General features: G+C 40.2%; 1 pseudogene; it reads left to right on the top strand.

The window, feature by feature from the left end:
• The first annotated feature begins 6,279 nt into the window (after positions 1 to 6,279).
• LOC132822157 (large ribosomal subunit protein eL33-like) lies at positions 6,280 to 6,661 on the top strand (annotated as a pseudogene).
• The last annotated feature ends 2,906 nt before the right edge of the window (positions 6,662 to 9,567 follow it).

The raw sequence follows: 9,567 nt of genomic DNA on the forward strand, positions 1-9,567 counted from the left end.
AGGGCTTTCAGCAGGAAGCCTGGTAGTCTCTATGAAACTGCAGGTCATTCCATCTGCTGCTCTCTGGTAAGACAGAACAAAACATTGACAACACTCTGATTAGCAAGCCTGAGTGACCTACTTTATGCAACTCCTATGAATAACAGATTGCTGGAAGTTGCTGCAAATATCTGCCCAACGTTCCCAGAGAGCAAGTTTATGACCTGAACCTTAGTGAAGAGCAGGGTGTGGGACATCTCACTTTTGCTAATGACGCTGTCACTGAAATTTGAAGAAACTATTGTCTCTGACCAGGATGAGGACCACTTTGCCAATAGCTGTCATAGGTGAACATGGCTATGAACATGCCTCACGTTCCTTTCCAGTGGGTGGTATTTACTGCATCTCAGTTTGCCGACTTTGACATCAAGGAGATAGCATTTGACTGAGTATGCCATCAAGGAACTCTCACAACACTGACTTCAATGGAAATCAGGAAAAAACTCTGCATTTGCAAGTAGTAGAGGCCAGTTATCGCAGTCCCAAAACTTCACTGCAGGAGTTCCTCAGGGTAATGGTGTCGATCCAACCATATTCAGTAGCTTCATCAATCACCTTCTCTCCATCAAAAAGATTAGAAGTGGGGGTTAGGTCACTGAGGATTGTACAACATTCAGCTCCATTTCCAACTCAACAAATAATGAAGTCTGGGCCCATATGCAGAAAGACCTGGATAAAGTTTAGGTTTAGGCTGATAGTTGACAAGTGATAGTCTCTCTCACTCATACATGTGATACAATGATCATCCGTGGCAAGGAAGAATGGGCTATTTCTTCTTGACATTCAATGACATGTGCATCACTGAATTCCCCACCTCCAAGTCGACATTAACTAGAAACGTAAATGGAAAACTAACCTTCATTAATCGGTCCTTTAATGAACTTTGTAAGCTATCACCATGTATCTGTGGGCAACTAAACCTACATCCCCAACACACGCCTCCTACTGCCCCACCACCAGCCTCTGTCAAAATGGCCTAAAGGGTGCAGCGAAATGGACAGGCAGCCCAGAGTACTGGCTCCTGCCCACCTTTAATTACAACCCGAACTGGGCCTAAAGGTCAAGCCTCCCTTAACTACTGCCAAACCGGGCGGTAGAGTGACCGCACTCTCTGCCTGCTCTGAATGCACGCACCAGGTCAACAAAGCAGTTCACCAAAAATAAATGATAGAATTTGCCACGACAGAAGCAAGTCTAAAGTATCTGAGCAATAAGTTTGACAGCAGGTCCTTTGAATAATGGACAGGGTGGTTGTTGGGTGAAAGATTCCTTGTACAGTTGAAGACATAGCACAACATATTTCCTAGACCTGAGTGGCCTGATGTCATAATGCGTCCACTATTGATACAACTCAATCACGCATGGGCACATTGGCACTAGCAAACAGCCCAGCCTAAGGCATGTAAGAACTCCCCACAAGCATATTTTTGAATATTTTCTGACTTCAAGGCTTCTGTTGCACTGTCACTGGTAGAGGGTTTAGTCTTATTGTCATAGATAAATTATGTTATTCAAACATGAAACAGTTCAATTATTGTACTTCACAGATTTGCTAATCTCATTAATATTGAGGGGTGCTAAGTAGGCCTTTAGTATGTAAACAAAGCTCTCTAAATGGATGTTTATTTCCATTAAGGTCAAAGATAAATCCTTAAATGTTGATAGTCCAAGGTCTTCATCCACTATTTTTGTTGAGTAAGGGCAGGATTAGGATTTTCAGATCAATCTGAGGCAAGAGAGTCACTCAAAATCTCTCTGCTCATTTGCTGACAGCATTTTGTGTTTGCAAATAGTCTTATTTTTCAATTCACAGTTTATATATAGGGCATGTTTAATCCCCTTCTAATCAAGATGTCAATGGTTGACTTTGAGTGACTTTCCTTAATATAAAAATAATCCAATTAAAAATTAAGTTACAAAATTTGGCAAATCTACTATGTTAGATCTAATCAAGCTGGTGAACAATCTATACAACATGTTATCTCCAGCAAACTGAGTGCAATCAAACATTTTGGTGTCCTTCACCAAACAGAAGCCTGCAATCCCATCCTAAGGAAGACCAGTTTGAGTTCCACAATCTATAGGCATTCCACAAAGAGCTATAAAGGTGAAAACATAGACCAAAATGTTTTCTTGCTGTGACCTAATTATCTGATTATATTTCACTGCAACGCCCACTTTCATTTAAGACTTTGAACAAATGACAAAATATCCAAGTCAACCTGTAGGATAGGATTGACAGTTGCAAAGAAAATATGAGGAGGCTTCAAGATTACTTAGACAAGTTGAGGAAACAAATGGCAGCTACTTCACATGGATGAATGTGAAGTCATACACTTCGGTATGAAAAACAGAAATTGGGAAGCATTAATGTACAAAGGGATCTGGGTGTCCTTGTACACTAGTCGAAGAGTATGATGCTGGAAAAGCACAGCCGGTCAGGCAGCAATTGCGGAGCCGGACAATCAACATTTTGAGCATGAGCCCTTCATCAGGAATTCCTGATAAAGAGCTTATGCTCGAAACGTCAATTCTCCTGTTCCTCGGTTGCTGCCTGACTGGCTGTGCTTTTCCAGCACCACACTCTTCGACTCTGATCTCCAGCATCTGCAGTCCTCCATTTCTCCTAGGGGCACTTTCAAGGAGAGTTGCTAGAGAGGGAAGAGTTACAATCAATGGGACTGACGTTTATCACATTATTCTATTGACCTCTGGATGAGCATTCCTCCATTTCTGAAACCCACAAAATAATGTGCCATTTTGCTGCCAGGTCTCTTCACAATCTTAATGTGCCAATAACTGGCTGAAAACAAAGTAATTCGTAACATTCAAAGGCTCCCAAAGTTCACAGAGATCTGCTGTTCCTCAATGATGCACTTCCATAAATTTCAGTACCAATGGTACTACCAGCCAATCTTTTTAGAACGCATTTAACTTCAAGGGGAGATAACCTTAAAAGTCATTCAAATGACTGCATTGCAAAGGCACTTTGTAACATGGACAGTGATCAGACATGGACTGTCTTTCAATTTGCACAAAAGTTACTCCAAATCCTGTTGTGAAGGAATAAAGGCTAAAACATGGGGAATCAAAGCTTTAAAAGTTTTTTTTTTAAATAAAAACCTACAAGAAAGCTGCATTTGTATAAGGACAAAATGACCAGGCACAAGATGGTCAATGCAGTGATGTGAAATTATTGACAAAGCTTCTGCACACTTGGAAGCCAATATCTTGGGGATCCTTGTAATGACAACTAGCACTACCAGTGCAAGGCAAGTTCAGTGACATTCCCAACAAAAGACATATTGGACTCATAATATTAACCCTGTTTCTCTTTCAACTGATGCTGTCAGGTCTGCTGGGTTTCTTCAGTACTTTCTGTTTTTATATCAAATTTCCAGCATCTGAAGTACATATGAAGTCATGGACAATTAAAATATAGGTAGGAGCTATAAGAACCAAGTGGACTAACATTTCTTTTGGAAACCCAAATACAAGGTTGCTATTCATTACTTGATGCTCTGTAACACTGACATTATCAAGCTAGGTCAATAGTCATCTTACTTTGAACGCATCCTGAATCAATTATTATCTCGTGAGGTTACTGAAATGAGCAACATATTTGTGCCTGGCCTGTTTTTTGTTATATTCCCACTGCTCAAACAAAGCCAAATTAAAGTCAATTTGTGTTTCTTCAAAATGTGCAACTTGCACTACTAAAGTTTCAAGTTTCCCAAATATCGAATGTAATCCCTTTATTGTTTTAAACTGACTCAAAAACAAAATCCTCACATTCAGTTCAAATAATGAACAGGGTGCCATTGTTGGGATTCAATCTGTTACTGGGTAGAATGCAAATATTTGATTGGATAACTAACAAATAAATTAATGTCATCTCACCCTTCACTGTTACATTACAAACTCTTTTCAATAAAATAGTTCTATTCTATACAAATAAGGAATTCAATGCTGAGCTTCTTGTCAACGATGAGATGAAGGCCACTTGTGAAATGCTTTACCTATTAATAATAATTTAATTTTGAGTATATAATAAATATAAAGTAGGAGTATAGAAAACATGGATGAACATGAATTAGAATGACTGTGAATGACAAAATTCACAAATTCTGAATTTTCAAATTTGTAACTATTTTAATGGAAAAATAAACCACAACAATGGAAGCAATGACCAAGTCAGAATTTATAGAACGGAAACAGATCTTTTGACTTAATTATTTAGAGTCACAGGGTCATAGATTCATACAGCATGGAAATAGACTCTTCAGTCCAACCGGTCCATGCCGACAATAATACCAAACTAATCCCAAACATAATCCCACCTGCCTGCACTTGCCACATATCTCTCCAAACATTTCTTATTCATGTACTTATATAAATGTCTTTCAAACATTGCAACTGTCCCCACATCCACCACCTCCTCTGGAAGTTCATTCCACTCATGAATCACTCTCTGTGTAAAATGTTGCCCCTCATGCTTTTTTTAAATCTTTCTCCTCGCACCTTAAAAATATGCTCTCTAGTTCAGAAATCCCGCACCCTAGGGAAATGACATCCGCCATTCTATAAACCTTATAATTTCATAAACATCAATAAGATACCCCTCATCCTTTTCCACTCCAAAAAAAAGTCCCAGCCTATTCAGCCTCTCCCTATAGCTCAAATCCTCTAACCCTGGCAACATTTTTTCCCTAGAGCATCAGAGGCTGAGGGGTGACTTTATAGAGGGGTGTCCAAAACTAGAGGGCATAGGCTTAAGGTGCGAGGGGAAAGATTTAAAAGGGACGCAAGGGATAGCTTTTTTTACACAGACAGTGGTGAGTACAGAGGAACCTCGATTATCCGAATATTAATTATCTGAATATCAGATTATCCAAGGAAGATCTCAAGGTCCCGATAGAAACATTATGTCAAAGAGCTGCTTCAACCCTAATCACATCTTTTGTTTACAGATACAATGATTAAAAACCTTTGCTCACTGAAATGCTGCCGAGAACATCCTAGACAGTCCAGGCACAGTCTCAAATGACTCCCACCTTCTCTCTCCCCATATTTTCCCTGGAGTTCTACATAGGGGTGAACCCTGAACCCTCCTTCTCCAGATAATCTCTACAACACAGTCCTGTACAGGGCAAAGGTGGAACCTGTCAAGATGTTGTGTGTGTGTGCACTATTTGGAGACTTATCCCACAGACAGCAGCAGCAGCAGTGTACTTTCAATTGTATCGGTTCTGCCCCTGTTTGTTTTACAAGATGCAATACCTAGCATTTATCCAAGTTAAACTGCATCTGCCACTCCTCCATTAACTCAATTAATCAAGATTTCTTTGTAATCTTAGATAACTTCCTTCACTGTCCACTATACCACCAATTTTGGTACCATTCGCAAACTTACGAACCATGCCTTCTGTATTCTTATCTAAACTATTTACACAAAGGAAAAACAAATGTGGACCTCTCTCTGAGCCAAGAGGCCGGGATTCAAGCCCCACCTGCTCCAGAGGTGAATAACATCATACCTGAACAAAATATCTAGGTATTTAACATCCTATTCACAGAATTAGCATACTAACATGCAACGAGACCCATAATACCAACTTGCAAAAATATATCGTCCTTCTTCATCTTTTGATCCAAATTCTAGAACTCCTTCCTTGACAGCTTTGCAGGAGGGCGTTCACACCATGAACTGCAACAGTTCACAAAAGTGGGTTACCATCGCCCTCTTGACTAGAATTAGCAATCAGTTAAGCTGTCACCAAAAATGCTCATATCATTAGAATGTTTCTTTTTAAAAAACCCTTCCCATTATTGTCTTTCTTGGTATTTACTCTTCACTTTAAACAAGTTAAGCTGCACATAGCTGGCTCAGATTTTCTGGCTGATTTTCATTGGAACAAGAAAAATACACCATGCCAAAACAAAACAGAATTCATTTCTGAAGAACAGGACTTGAGATGTCAACACTGCTTTCCTCCCACAGATGCTGTCAGACCTGCTGAGGTTTGCTGGCAATTTCTGTTTTTGTTTCAGGTTTACAGCATTCACACATCTTTGTTTTTACTGTAGTCTGTAGGGTGTTTGAAATTTGAGGAGTGATCACCACCGGATCTCTGTTAGTTATGCTCGCATGTTCCTCAGTGCAATCAGCAACAATGAGTGCTGCTCTTCCTCCATCTTGGTATCAGGGCCGGCGATCCAGCTGCCCCGAGCGCGCTCGCGATGACCGGAAGGTTGTAGTGCAAAGCTGTATTTACAGGCTATAAACGAGGCCTTCGAAACCAGAGAGAGCACACTGAAGATTGAGGGTGTTTATTGCCGCAATGAAACAGAATTTTACCTCGGCAAGAGATGTGCTTATGTCTACAAAGCAAAGAACAAGACCGTGACTCCTGGTGGTAAACCAAACAAGACTCGTGTCATTTGGGGTAAAGTAACCCATGCTCACGGAAACAGTGGCATGGTCCGTGCAAAGTTCAGTAGTAACCTGCCCGCTAAAGCTATTGGGGATAGGATTCGTGTGATGCTGTACCCATCAAGGATCTAAAGCACAGCTGTACATAAATTTGACAATAAATATTAAAATGAATTTAAAAAAACACAATGAGTGCAGAGGATTGCTCTTGCCCCACACAACCATCCAGTGATTGTTGAATAAGATGGCCACAAAGGCCTGACAATGAAAACATGTATCTGCAACCTGAATAATGGGTATCAAAGTACATCGCAGAAAGAAAGAACAAACGTGAATTTGAATAGCGCCTTTCACATCCTCTGGATGTTTCAAGTGGTTTTGCAGTTGATGAATAATTTATGGAATGCCACACTCATGAGGCATCTGCAGGCAGAGATCCAACCATTGTTTATGAGCCCTTCCTGACTGTAAGAAGGAAAAAGAACACCTTCATTTCTATAGGACTCCTCATGGCCACTGGCCATCACACAGTACTTTAAAGCCAATTCACTTGTTTTCTTGAAGAGTTGCCATCATCTGACATAATGAGCCTGAATGGGCAGCATTTCCATTGCTTGAAATGCCAAGGGAATTGCCAATCGGTGAAGAATCCATGACTTGTTGACTCAGTCCATCCATCCTTTGAAAAGGCAATTTTGCTTTTTGCAACCGTCATTGGTTTGGCGCAGTCAACTGATTCCTGATTACAAATTGATTGAAACTATTGTAATTGACAATTGACAGATCAAAGGATCAACAACACAAAATCATTTCAGTGTTGTGGGTAACATTGACTGCAGAAAAAAAGGAGCCACAAGTCCTTCTCATGAAATTAAAAAAAGAAGATTGAGACAGTAATAGATTTAAAGTGATGTGTGGAAGTAGTCAGGAAGAAAAACCTTCTTTTACACGGTTCAGAGTTAGGGTACAGAATGCATTGCCTAGAAATATGTTGGAGACAGGTTCAATTAGGTATCAAGAGACATTGTATCATTACTTGGCTAAATTGGTTTGCAGGAATATGGGGAAGACAGGAGGTTGGCAACAGGAAATACAACCAGAGCAGATACAATGGGTTGAATGTCCTCCTTCTACATTGTTGATTCTGTGAATCTGTAAACTATTCTAGCCTGCACAGGGAGAGGGCTAGGACATGCAATGTTGATCTTGTTAAAACAGGTCACAGCCAATCACATATCTATTCCATGCCAATCCAATTGCCTTCAAAAGGAAGGACAATTATGCAGGTCTCATTGGTTGTAACTGGATTTATAAATGCAAATACGGGAGTTGTTATAAAAAGGCTGAATAAAATGCCAGGGATACTGTTTTTTGTACTCCAACCTGGGATGTTGAGAGATATAGAATGCCTTTGTGCTTGTGGGGTGAAATGAATTAGCTGAAGATTGGCACCTTTGAGGTTGGGGAGATCAGATGGAGGCCAAACTGGATTGCCACTTGGCTGAAGTTACTTGCAAACCCTTTGACTTTAGCTTTTGTACTGATATAGTGAATTCCCCATCATTTAGGATGGAAACATTCATTGAATCTTCTCTTCCCAATAGTTGTTTAATTATCTACCAGCATTCATCATTGGGTGTAGCAGGATTATAGAGCTTAGATTTAACCCAGTGCTTGTTGAGATGCTTAGCTCTGCCTGAGACTGCATGCTGTTTCCACTGTTCCAGCTTCACCATTTTGACATTTCACTTTTAGGTTTGTCTGGTGTTGTTCCTGGCATAACTTCACACATTCTTTGTTTAACTAAGGTTACTTTATTGGCCTAATGATACTGACAGAATGAAGAGTATGTCAGGCTGACATTACCATCTGCTTCTGTGCTTTTGTTGACTCACAGCATCTCATGGGTGCCAGTTTTGAGTTGCTTGATCTGTTTAAAAATAAATCCTATTTACACAGTAGTAAGGGCCATGATGCATGCTCAATGTAATGATGAGGTTCTGTCTCCACAAGGGCTACCACTAATCTCAGGGACATTTGCATCTGATGCAGGTATTTTATTGAGGACGAGGTCAAGTGGGATTTCCCCAAGGATTGGTTCACTCACCAGCTTTCACAAACCTCGTCTCACAGACAAGATGTGCTTTAGGATGAGACTATTTTGGTCACTAGTATTACAATCAAGCTACTTTTCATGATGGACATTACTGACCCCAAGCAAAAAACCTTCCATGCTCTTGTTAACCACTGTGGCTCTCATCCAAGTGGTGCCGAAATTGGAGGAATGCTGATTCACCAACTGAGACAGGCTGCTGGATGATAAATCACAGAAGGTTTCCCTCCGCATGTGTTACTCAATGCTAAGGGACCAGTGTTAAGTTTGAGGCCATCCCTCTTGACAGTACAGTACTGCGCTGTTGCCATATCTGATTGGCTGGTCTGCTGGTGGAACAGATGATAACCAGGCATAGTGCCAGAGGAATCAAGAACATCATCTCTAAGGATGATTCCATGGGAACCCTGAGTACTCAATGACTCCAAGCACGTAGGCCCTAAAGACCTAAGCTAGCACCACCACACTAAATTGCTGAACATCACTCCATTAGCTTTCTCTTTCTAAGCTGAAAATTCCCCTTCAATAGCTCCCCTCAGTCTCCTGTTTTCAAGTCAATTTTATGTCAAACATCATGGCCTAATTACCTAATCTGCTAATTATTTATGATATTAATCGCTACTCTAGAATGTTGTCAAAATCTTTCTAAGAATATACAGTTTGAATAAAAATTGCATTTCCCTCACCTTTCCTGTCAGAAGAGGCTGCTAAATATTCCGGCAGGTTCATTAATCAATGCTTAAGGTGGTCACAAGTGGCTGATTCTCAGGCCTCAGAAGGTTAATGTTGTTAGGAATATTATTACTCAACATCAGGCTTACATTTAAATCTGCAATTTTAACCCTGAATTACTCAAGTTATCAAAATACCAAGTTTATTTCAAGACTAAAGCACTTGAACTCTACTGTCCCAGTTGACTATAATTCACTAAACCAGAAATGAAAATTCTGTTCATGTTCCTGCCTAAGATTTGTCACTCTTA

This window comes from Hemiscyllium ocellatum, chromosome 14 (genome assembly GCF_020745735.1).
Source record: "Hemiscyllium ocellatum isolate sHemOce1 chromosome 14, sHemOce1.pat.X.cur, whole genome shotgun sequence".
Classification (NCBI taxonomy): domain Eukaryota; kingdom Metazoa; phylum Chordata; class Chondrichthyes; order Orectolobiformes; family Hemiscylliidae; genus Hemiscyllium; species Hemiscyllium ocellatum.